The following is a 12,052-nucleotide window of genomic DNA, read 5'->3' as shown; positions in this document are numbered from 1 at the left end:
ATTCGCCGGGAAGGGAGCGGGCAGGGGGAAACCGGCGGTCGGTTGGTGAAGCTATGGCCAAAGAACTGCCACAACACCATCCCTGTCAATAAATATTCCGGCTGGGTTAAATCGAGCTCTGCTGAAGTTTCCTATTTTCAGTCCAGCTGGTCCAGCAATACAATAATTTCTAATACATGATTGTCGAGAAGCGATTCCAAAATGAGAAATCAGACGACGCTACTTGGCTCTGGTCGATGTTCACGTTGGGGACTTTCGCGAGTATGAAATAACGTTACATAATTTTTGTTTTTCCTTTCAAGTCGCTAACATCGGTCACCTGATTTTATTATTTGAAACAATATCTGTATCGCCATAGATTGAAAATTATATGAACTAGAACAGATTATTTTTAGTAATGCGACAAATATACATTCCAAATATGTTTTAAAGGTGTTAGGAGTGTATTCTTTCAATATAGGGTAATCTTCTATCCTCATATCGATTGTATAAAGACTCATTTTATTTTTATTCTTAATTTGAATGCATTTGTTACTACCGCTCAAATTCGCTTCCATTTTCAATGAATGAAAAACTATCTTGTGTTGGTTTTGCGGTAAAACAAGAGAGTTTGTTATAATGGGATTCCGATCATTTTAATATAATTAATATTGCTTGCCTCACAGGGTACGCTATGGCATTGCTTATGATATTCTTTTTCGCATATGTTCGAATATTCGTGGTAAGTCTAGACCAATAAATTGTTGGCACTGCGTAAACAAAAGTATGGGAAAATATTTCAACAGAGACAGATATGACGGTAACATATTCGTAAATAATGTTCGCCGCAGACAATTGTTGTTTAAAATTAATGATTTATTATATAAGTGTTCGAAAGTATGTTAAATTCTACGGTATCTTCAATTCGCATCCATTGCAGTACTTTTTTATGTATTGAAACAAACAACAATGCTTCTCCATTTTGAAACGAATGCATGGGGACGCATGGTCTTCGAAATCAATATCACATCAGAAGTTGGATAACTAACCTCTTTTGAAAGGTTTGAAATTAAAAAAATATAAAATAAAAGATAAGATATGGTTTTGAGATATTTTTTTTATATATTAAAAGATGTATAGTCATTGTTTTATTCGACTTATGTCGGTTCTTTTCATTGGCCCAGCTAATCGTCATCCTATTGATACCCATATATCTAAAAAATAGATAGCCCCTAACCAAGATGAGTAGCTACATTCAGTCTTGCACAGATGATTGATGAAAAGGCAAGAGTCGATCTGTGGGACCTGTTTCAGAAAGCTCCTTCGCCAGCTGCTAACGAAATGTCTCGAAGACGTCCACGGAGAGCACCAACAAATCAACAGATGTTTAGGACCAAATCGATAAGCATAAAATTAGTTACATATCGTTCAGCTTCCGTGCCAGCAAAGGAGACCCCAATCATACAATGTTCGCAGCTAGGGAAAATGTTGGAAGATAGATGATCCGATCTTCCAGTCGCTCCTTTTACTTCATCTTTAAACCATCCCTTTTCCATAGTCTCGAATAAAACGCATCTATTATGAGGCGATGAGCACACATTATAATATCGAGTTTTCCAATATAAGTCATTTATCATCCGGTGGATATATTTTCCATCAACGCGGTGTGCACCCGTGGAACACTGAGGCAAACTATGTTGCTACGTGTATGATGATCTTTCCCGTTTATAATATGAATGGGCCATTATGGATATGCATGGGATTACCAAGCATGGTTTTCCGATGGTGCAGAGGTAGCGCGTGTTCAACAATCTATTGTTCGAGTTTCGATAAGCAACGATTTTCAGCCTCTGTTGGGCTTGGGTTAGTGGGAGTGTAAGTTTTTAATTGAAAAATAAGTTTGGTTAACTGAAGGTCAAGTTCGGTAGTAAGTTTACACCAAAGCTATGTTTTTTTGTGTTTGCTTCAAGATGCTCTTCTTGACGCGAACGCGTGATAAACGTTTATTCGCAGCTGCATTCTGCTAGGAGTATGATTAATATGTAATCCCATTTGAGGAAACGCTCTCTGTTAGTTTGCTTAGCGAGAATGGTGATGATTTTGAAGATGTTCACACGTGCAAAACGAATTTATGTCGAATGCCTAGCATATGAGCTTAAGGCTGACTATTTAAACAGTCTAGCTTTTAATTACTTAGTCAAACCAAAAGAGTTTTACAAAATTCGAAAAAAATTATCGTATTAAATTTGTGAAGCACAATGTAACCAATTCATGCTGTTCCCAGAGCTGTACATCTTGAAATATTTTATTTCGTACAAATTAAACCCCCTTTTGTCGAATGCAGCACAAATATTCTTTGTGGCCAGGAATAATCACATCATACTCTTTGCAGGACACCTGTGGCATTTTGTGGAGACGCAGTAGTGGCGCGGTGATGTTTTTCTTTTATTCGGTTGAAGTTGCTATTTGCTGTAGCCGAAAGCTATTTGGAGTAGATGCGACGGCTCGGTCTCCGTTTTGATTCATATATGGCGCTGGTACGACCGTTGCTGCTTGGAATCAACTGTTGAGAAAAGCTAAACCTGCTGCCAAAGCTGAGCTGATCTCTTTCAAGCCAAACAAACTACTCAGAATGTGCAATTTTTGTCGTCTTTCAGAGCTCTAGTGTGGATATGTTTTTTGTTTTGTTTTGTATCTTTTTTTGTATGATGTGGGATTATGGTATACTGCGAGTTTGATAATAGCTGTATGGTATATAGAAAATTCTTTAAATAATTATTAACAACACAATGTGCATGCATCATGTTCGGTCAAGAACGAATTGGAAACGATAAACGCCGTTTTATAATTGACAAGTCATATTGAAAACGGCTTATGAGAGATTAACAAGGGTAAACTTGTTTCAACGTTGAGATTGTTTCTTGTTTCAACGTTGAGATCAGTGAAGTAAATAGATGTATAGTTACTCTCTTTTCATATTATTGGGTTGATTAGAGAATGCTTAAATATCATTCGTAATTCTCATCAAAACTCCTTATCTTGATTCATTGATTAAGTTCGTAATCGTGAAATCCGGTTCGTTTCAATAGAATTTTGTAGGCTATGCAATTGGAAGACAATAACTTATTAATCTTAAGCTAATATAACTCGTAATGAGTTTTTGAAGTAAATGTCCGTGACGGCTTGACGGAGAATAAGCAAACTACAGTACACACTATCGGCACCAGTGTACACTCAGCCAAAGAACGTTCGACGTCGTTCGTTGAGATAGACTTCTGTTGCTGTTGCTAGTGCCTAATGCAACGCAAAGATTGCCAATTTAGTCGTAGCGGGATATTGAACACTAGCGACTGGAGGCTACGTCCTAGTTAGACTCCGACTAAACTGGATTTCCCCCGTGCAATTTCAATTTCGCATCGTATGGCAGCTGATCGCTGTAGAACGTGATGGGCAACAATCGTGACCCCTCCGGGAGGCTGATAACTGGCTGCAACGCTGCAGAAAACTGGAGACCTAATCAACGCTAGTTTAAATACTATGCAATCATTCACAGGTACAGTGTCGCGCATAGAATACCAAAGGGAGGATACGATGATGCAGTGTTTAAATATGTTTTGTTTTGGTTTGATAAAAGCTCAAAAAATGTAATTTTTAACGTTGATCATTCCATATTATTAAAAAAATATTGATGAATTCGCAGGAAACCACAAAGATTTTAATTTCAGAGCTAGTTTTTGAGCTTTTGCAACAAACCGAATTGAAATCGGTCAAACGACGATCAAATAAGAGCGAATTTAGCAACAAGCAGCTCGTGAACCAAAATAAACAAATTTTAACCTGAAATATCGTTATTTTCGTTCTCAAACTAGCTGTAAATGATATTTTTCAGTACAGAAACCATCATTTATTTTTAATATATCGAAAGAAAAGCACATTGCCAAAAGAATGTATGGATTTTAATGGTGATCAATTTCACCCCAATTTACCTCATAGTACCTTAAAGAATTATCGAATTTAGTTCATGAAGTAGACGATAAAAATTTCACCAATAGCCATAGAGGTTTACTGGAGCACATACCAGTACTTGTTTTAAAATTATACTATTTTGGGAAAAATGTACATGAAGCTACTTAATTGGAAATTGCTATAAAAATTGATCAATTTCACCTCGTTCCATGGTACTTCAGAACGCATGGTCGCATGGTCATTAGAGTGGCCATATTTTATATGGCCGTTTTTCAAACTATCGATCTTAATGAGCGCCGGGCTGAAAAAGTTTCCTTTTGACCTCTACAATAAGCCACGAAAATTTGAAGTTGATCGGAGTATATTTAATGGACCCACAAAGCGCTTATATTTTAGAAATCGATTTACATGAAAATTGTACGGAGTTTTTTCTTTTTTTAACATTTATCTCTTGATAAACGTATTCAAATACACTTGCATTTTTATAAAACCGTTATATTATTGTCCTAATTTATGTTTAAAATATTTTAAAACTTTTGATGTTTGTTAAAAAGATCGGATTTTGAATGAGGTGGGTATTTTTACGGTATGAACCAACTACATGCAATATAAACTGAAGTTCGTCTTAATTATGTGTTGGAACACAGTTAGAATTTTTCATGAATTTAACACCATGTTCTCTGGCGTCGTTTAAAGCGAATGATTTTTGAATAAAGTGTGCTATTCCCCATTATTTTTCTATTCGGCTGGGTCACGGTCGAAAAAATCAATATTAAGTTCAAAATTCGAAAAGAAAGCATTGGTTTTGTATAAAACGAGATGGGATTAATAACATACATTCGACATCAGCTATTTAAGGCCAAACGGTATTCAAACCAAAAATGGCCGCCTTTGAGCCACCACTTTGAATTTTCAAAGGCACAAGACTCGGTAACAAGTCATGCGTCATCTGTGAAAAGGCTGTTTTATGTTTGCTGTGGTGAAGCAAACATAAAATAGCGTTTTCACAGGGAGTGCATTATTTATTTCCGAGTCCTGTGCTTCTAAAAATACGAAGTGGTGGCTCAAAATTGGCTGTTATTGGCTTCAACACCGTTTCACCTTAAGGACCATTCGCTTTTATTTGCCTGATTATTTTTTGTTTATATTCAAGCTTAAATACCACAAGCGATTCTTCATTTTTTCAGTTACAGCGTCTGAGACGACTATCAATTTCGGCATAAGCGAAAGAATCACGTAGAAAATTCATAACTTGATAAATACATTAGCCAGCACTCGTACATCCGAAAAACACTTGAATGTGAAGTTTGACTACCAACAGAGACATGTCTTGAATGCAATTTATGGTCAATGATCAGAACTTTTGGATCATTGAAGCTGTGAGTGACTTGATTGGCTGTGAATGAGTTGATTTCGTTTGATGCTCTTGTGAAACGGTTAAAGACAAGTGTTTGAAGTCCGATGCTCTTGCCATGTAATATATTTTGCACAAAAGTTCATAGAAATGAAGAGGACAAGTAATATTTTTGAATTTTCGAAACTTTTCCGAAATATTTCGATCCACTAGCGTATTATGAACTTCTTAGGCGATATTTTTGCCGTAGCTTGAATCTATTTTGAGCGCACCCAAGAACTTTGCACTTTCATCAAAACTCTGAGAATTGCTATTCGATCAACAGGAGATCTACCGACCGTATTTGATAAAATTCGCCATCGTAGTGCATTCAGATCACTAGTGCTGAACTGTTTCATAGAAAATAATAATAATAATAATAATATTCAAAATAACATTAAATCCATACAAAAAGTTCTTAATAATTTTAATAATTTTGCTTCACCAATCCGATTGTGGCGGTTCACTTCACGCAGTTGCAGCAATGAAGTACGATTGAGGATATAATCACTGAATGGCAGTTTCAAAACCTCTAACGAATATGAGAGGTCATTCATTCATTACGTACTAAGTAGAAGGGAATATTCAACGAAGAGTTCCATTGCGCGAGGCCCCCATGCAAAATTTCGTTATTTATGGGTGGGAGGTGTTCAGAATTGCTATAATTTAGCGTTACGAAATATGTGAATGTCCCTAACGATATGATTTTATAATTGAAGAGTATTTCGTCGCAAAATATACAACTATTTTAAGAAACTAAGGCGAAAATTCCAAAAAGAGTTAAAAACAACAGTTCTTATGAGAATCTATTATTTTTTAAATATAAGCGTTTTGTGGGTCCATTTAATGAACTCGGATCAACTTCAAATTTTCATGGCTTATTTTTGGAGTAAAACGGAAACGTTTTCCGCCCGACGCTCATCGAATTCACATGATGTTACAAAAATGGCCACTCTAATGGTCATATATGGCAAATAAGTAACATAACGAAAAAAAAGTTGAAGAGGTTGTTTAGAAGACACTACCGCAGAGTTAACGTAGAATATGACAGCCTGTCTTAAGTCAATGTATTTCTTGCAATAGGTTTGGGAATTCACTCAATGGGGTTAATCAATTTAATGGTCTCTCTGCTCCAGATGACGTTCACCTCTCGGACGGCCCCGGTAACGACAATGAACAACAGCAGAAGCTATGTGCAGCTATGCAGTTTCACTTGCTGCCGTATCCAAAACAAGAATAAAATTGAATTGTTGTGAGATTGTCTTTTGTAACAAGTTGCACTGAGATAGCTTAGTTTAGGCAGTGGCTACGAAGAAGTATAGACGAGGGCCAATAGTGCATTCCCGATTAACTAGGTTTAATACGAACAATTTTCTGCAGTTTGCAGTAGCGTAGATAATTTTACAACTGATTACTGCCAATAGTAGGACTTGAGCGAAAAATTATGTAATTCAGGCTCACTGGCTCAAACATTCTCCGAATAAATGTTAAATACATTGTATAAACTTTGAGGCTTAGATGAAGTCAAAAGAGGTTAATAATGTTTGTCAATGCCATTTATTGACAACTGAATATTGTTTTTTCAACATGGCAAATTTTTGATTTAGTTCTGAATGATTTACTATACAACTATATTTGATAATTTTAATCGCTATGCTGCTAGCCACACACCCTATAGACATGCACAGACACGTTATAGACATGCACAGACACGCTATAGACATGCACACGCAAGCCATGCACGCTATATAGCAAGCCACACACTCTATTGACATGCACATGCAGCCACGCACGCTATATAGCAAACCACGCACGCTATATAACAAGCCACGCGCGATACATAGCAAGCCACACGCTATAAACATGCACAGACACGCTATAGACATACGCAAGCAAGCCACGCACTCTATAGACATGCACACGCAGCCACGTACGCTATATAGCAATCCACACACGCTATAGACATGCACACGCAAGCCACGCACGCTATATAGCAATCCACATACGCTATAGACATGCACAGACACGCTATAGACATACACACGCAAGCCACACACGCTATAGACATGCACGCGCTATATAGCTAGCCACGCACGCTAGCGACACACGCTATAGATATTCACACACGTTTTATATGTGCACACACCCTATACATACATACACGCTGGATGATGGTGGCTTCTCAAACCAGCTAGCGGTGCGAGTGTCATTCAGTTTCTGGCTGTATTCACCCAAAGATTTCTGAATTGGCTGGTGGGTTCAACTCAGATCGAAGGAGAGCCGAACTGGAACCACTACCGCCACCGCTGTTGCCCGCTGCTGCTCCACGCCACCTTTACCCACTGCCATTGCTGCTACCATCCGCCGCTGCTGCCTGCTGATAGTAAAATAAGCTTGCTTGAGGCGAAGCAGTCTCTTATATAGCCCAACGAGTGCATTTCCGGTTAACTAGGTACTCCATACTGTCGTCCTTTTCAGGAAAAGTCAGCAAGCGACCAATCAAAGGTCGACATTTACGTTTCGACGAGGTTCAACAATTTTCAATAGTACAATAGTTAAAACAATCAGAATACAATTTTCTGTATTTGGAAGGGTGCTTAGATGATTTTCCAATCGATTGCTGCAAAAATGACGGAAATCGGTTGGAAACTGACTGAGTTTAAAACGTTTAAAATTGGACAATTTTCGTGACGCTCTTGATGTTTTTGGTTTTCGAAGTTGGATCCCTGTATTGAAGTTAAACCCCTGTTTATGTTGCCGTAAGACGTATTCTACGCCAAAAGCATTTTTCTTTTAAAAATTGTCAATTTTCAGGGTCATCCTACTCTTCTCAACATCGCTAGAAAAAATATCTGAATATAGCGTTCTGTAGAGCAACTCAAGAGCTCGATGTCATGTATAAGCCAAGTGTGCCAAATGGGGTAAAACGGCCCTAGAAGGTTTTTTTTTTGAATAGAAGTTTTTTTAAAAAAAACCGTCAAAGTCACTAAAATCATTATATTTGCTGCTATACTTAATAGATTTTGCTGAAAATTTGGATAATCACTCTACCTTACCAGAACTACCTACTTTACCAGAAGATACGCAATTTGGGGTAAAACGTTCCTGGAAGATTTTTTTTTTCAAAAAATGCCGTCAAAATCACCAGAACTGCAAGAACTCGGGTTAGACTTGATAGATTTACTAATAATTCAGATTATCACTCTAGTTAAATACGAACTTAAGGGGAAGATGAAAAAGTGACATAAGGATTTGCATGACGAAAAAAAAATTTATCTTGGATTTTCGGGATGCTATTTTCTCTACAGAAAACAGTCCAGAACCCGAAGTTAGCATGTTATTAAACAACTAAAGAGCTTTCATTTGAAAGAAAATCCAGATGCATCATTTGGAAACTGACTGAAAAGGACTGAAGTTTTTCTTGACTTTTTCACTAGGATTCAAGAAAAGCATCAAACCTGGTAAAAGACATGATCGATAAGTCGGTTGCTAGAAGATAGCGATATTTCTAGTCGGCGGAACCGTCCGAGCAGCCGCGGGGTTGCGTTGCTTGGGTGGTGACAGGGCACTCCCGAGGGAGCATCCTGCGCGTACCTTTCCAGCCGCAGGGTTGCGTTTGGGTGGTTGTGGGGCACTCCGGAGGAGTTTCCCACGCGAACCTTTAGCCCATTCGCAGGATCGCTTTGCCTGGGTGGTGGCAGGGTACTCCCGGAGGAGTTACCCGCACGTACCTTCCCTGACATTGCGACTAAGTCTTTCCTGCCTGTGACGTTCGGCCTTTCGCTTACCTTTCGGATGCGTGCTTTGCCGAAACCGTAGTGCAGTTCATGGTTTCCATTTTCGATGAGTTTGGTCGATTCTTCGTCAATATCCAGAACTAGCTCGACCAATGTCTTTACCAATTTGCGGTTACAGACTCGCCATATTTTGGTAGAGAGATGGTCGTTCTGATTCTGGAGTGAACGAAGGATCTTCTCGTCCGGAGAGTTCGTACTGTCCACGAAGTAACCGACATAGCGTCTGGCTTTCGGGAAGGTACCTCCCTTTCCAACCACTGCACTGTGTCGGTGCCGTCACAGGCAAGTTGCAGGAAGCCATTTTTTAGATGGCAACCGTTAAACTTGGGCTTGGTGGTTGGATTTTCCTGGTCAGCAATGTGATCGAGGTTGGAGGTCCGGACAGTCTGAAGCTGGTCCGTTGTGAGTTCGGAGCTGGGGTGGGTGGAAGAAGTAACCACAAGGCTTATAGCTCCCGCCATGTCCCTAAATGTGGCCGTCGGGAGCGGCTTCGGACCCGATGACCCCAAACCAGTGCCGTTCCGCAGTTTTTTAGGACCGCTGACGCTTAACGGCGACTTGGTTGGTTTGAGCTGCTCTGTCGGAAGGGCCACCTTCCTGGCTCGTACGAGAGACCGGAGCGAAGATTATTGCTCAGTCGCCGCCTTTGCGCATTTCAAAGTCACTTGACAAGGGGTGCCGATGATTCGGGTTTCCCTTCGTCATCGGGCCTTGTCTCTGGACCGGGAAGTAAGTCCATTTAACTTTCGTCATTCCCTTGTGGAGAACGTAGGATTAAGGATGAAGCAGAGGGTCCTCAGTCCAGCGATTCGCTGTCGAGGTTGAAGTCATCTTCATGCTCCATCTCCTTCGTTCTGCCCGGTGCGTTTGTTTTTATTAGACTTCGCTCCGATAAGTCCATGGATACCGGCAAAGAAAGGCTGCCGGTGGCCGAATTTTGTGAATTGATGTTTTCCATAAAATTCTCACAATTCGCTAGGTAAAGAAGATTTCGCTGCATCAGTGACCCGCTAGATGCAGTAAGGGCTAATTACTGTGAAGGGTGCCCTGGTGCTCCGTTAGAGGCTGGGTATTTAAATTCAAATTTACACAAATTAGAGCTTTACGGGCAAAACGACGGTCTAGAGTGTGGAGAAAATCAGTTGATGCACCTAAGGAACCATATACAATATCTACAAGACAGTGAAGCATGGAGGTGGCAACACTATGGTGTGGGGATCGTTCGCATGGTCTGGGGTGGGAAGTTTGGCGCATATCAAAGGAATTATGACAGCTGATGTAAATATGTAGACATACTATGTGAGAATTTGGAGGTTTCCGTACGTCTGGAGACCAATAAAAATTTTCAACAGGACAACGATCCGAAAACACACCGCGAAGAAAACGGCTGCATTCTTCAAGTCAGACTGGTAAACAGCTGGGCAGAGCGTACCTGCAGTACAACTCGTACTAGTTGCCATAAAATAGACCCCATTGCACAATGGTCCAGAAACCAAATTCAGGGGTAAATTTGGGTCTAGAGCTCTATAGCAATATTTTAGAGAAAACTTTTCTTCTACAAAGTTGTTACATATGATAAAGCGCAAGAAATAACGTATCTAACTTTTTATCTTTAAAGATAGAAGAAACAGAAGTCTTTCCATGTATCTGTTTCTTAGGTTAGGGGCGGCTCATAACTGCGTCTGACCCGGCGCGGGCGACTGAATAAAGAAACGTGCTGTCTCGAACGCTATACCCAAGTAGCAGACCCATTACGGGACTCGGTAGCGTGGCCCTAATAAGGCAACCTGCCTAAACAATTACACTACGAACATTCAAGAAAATATAACTCGGAACATTTGGCATGAACCTAAGCAACAAAAAACGGACCATGGGTGGAAACTCGGTACCTGGGACTGCAAGTCGCCAAACTTTGTGGGTGGAACCAGGGTGCTGCTTCAGCAGCTAGAACCCCACAAGTTCCGCATCGTGGTTCTGCAGGAGATTTGTCGCAAAGGTGAGAAAGTGTGAAAAGTCCGTGGAAGCAAGGCCCAGTCCTACCAGAGCGGTGAAGCAACCAACGAGCTGAGTACGGGTTTTTGTGTTATGGACAGAAGGCGTGATCAATTGGGAGGCGACACCGACACGCACGACAACGGCCAACGATGCATAAACTTCGTAGCTTCCCGAGGCCTTGTGATTAGAAGCACCTTTTTTCCACGCAAAAATGTCCACAAAGCCACCTGGAGATCACCTGACCACCGAACAACAAATAAAATTGACCACGTTCTCATTTATGGCCGATTTTTGTCAAACATCCCAAGTAACACACAAAACATTCTAAAAAATAAGTTACAGTATATAAGTGTACTACAAGCGTAATTGAAAACTTGTGTTGTTATATTGTGTTTGAAGTTGTTCTTCACAACCGCATTTTGAAAACAAGCTCGTTTTTTTCTAGTTTAGGAAATATTTTTATTTACATGAGTTCAACAATAACAATATCCTCAGTACGTCTTTCCGTAAGATATTACACCATCTAATAACAACAATGCGTACCTGTGAAGTGCTTTTCCTTAGGACAAAGTTCATAGTATTCAGAACCCAACGTAAAATTACTTATTAAAAATAATATTTCAGTTATTTGAATGATTTCTATATTTATTCGAAGCGGGTCAAAATATGCCACCAGAAGATAAACAAAACAGTGCAGTGTAACCAATATCACTCCAACTTTTGTTATGGTTATCTGACAACATTCTCTAGTTTTGTTCGATTTTATGTCCAGACTACGTTAACTACGTGAAAACAATTTTAGTATTTAAGCGAAAGAAACAACTTATTTTGAAAGGTTAGTAGCTTCCAATTTTTGCGCTTTTCTGGTGATAGAGATGTCATGGAATAGGTAACGCCAACTATTCTATAACAACGAGTGTTA

This window comes from Wyeomyia smithii, chromosome 3 (assembly GCF_029784165.1).
Source record: "Wyeomyia smithii strain HCP4-BCI-WySm-NY-G18 chromosome 3, ASM2978416v1, whole genome shotgun sequence".
In the NCBI taxonomy this organism is placed as follows: Eukaryota; Metazoa; Arthropoda; class Insecta; order Diptera; family Culicidae; genus Wyeomyia; species Wyeomyia smithii.
The sequence above is the reverse complement of the archived record's forward strand: the minus strand, read 5'-3'. Positions refer to the sequence as shown.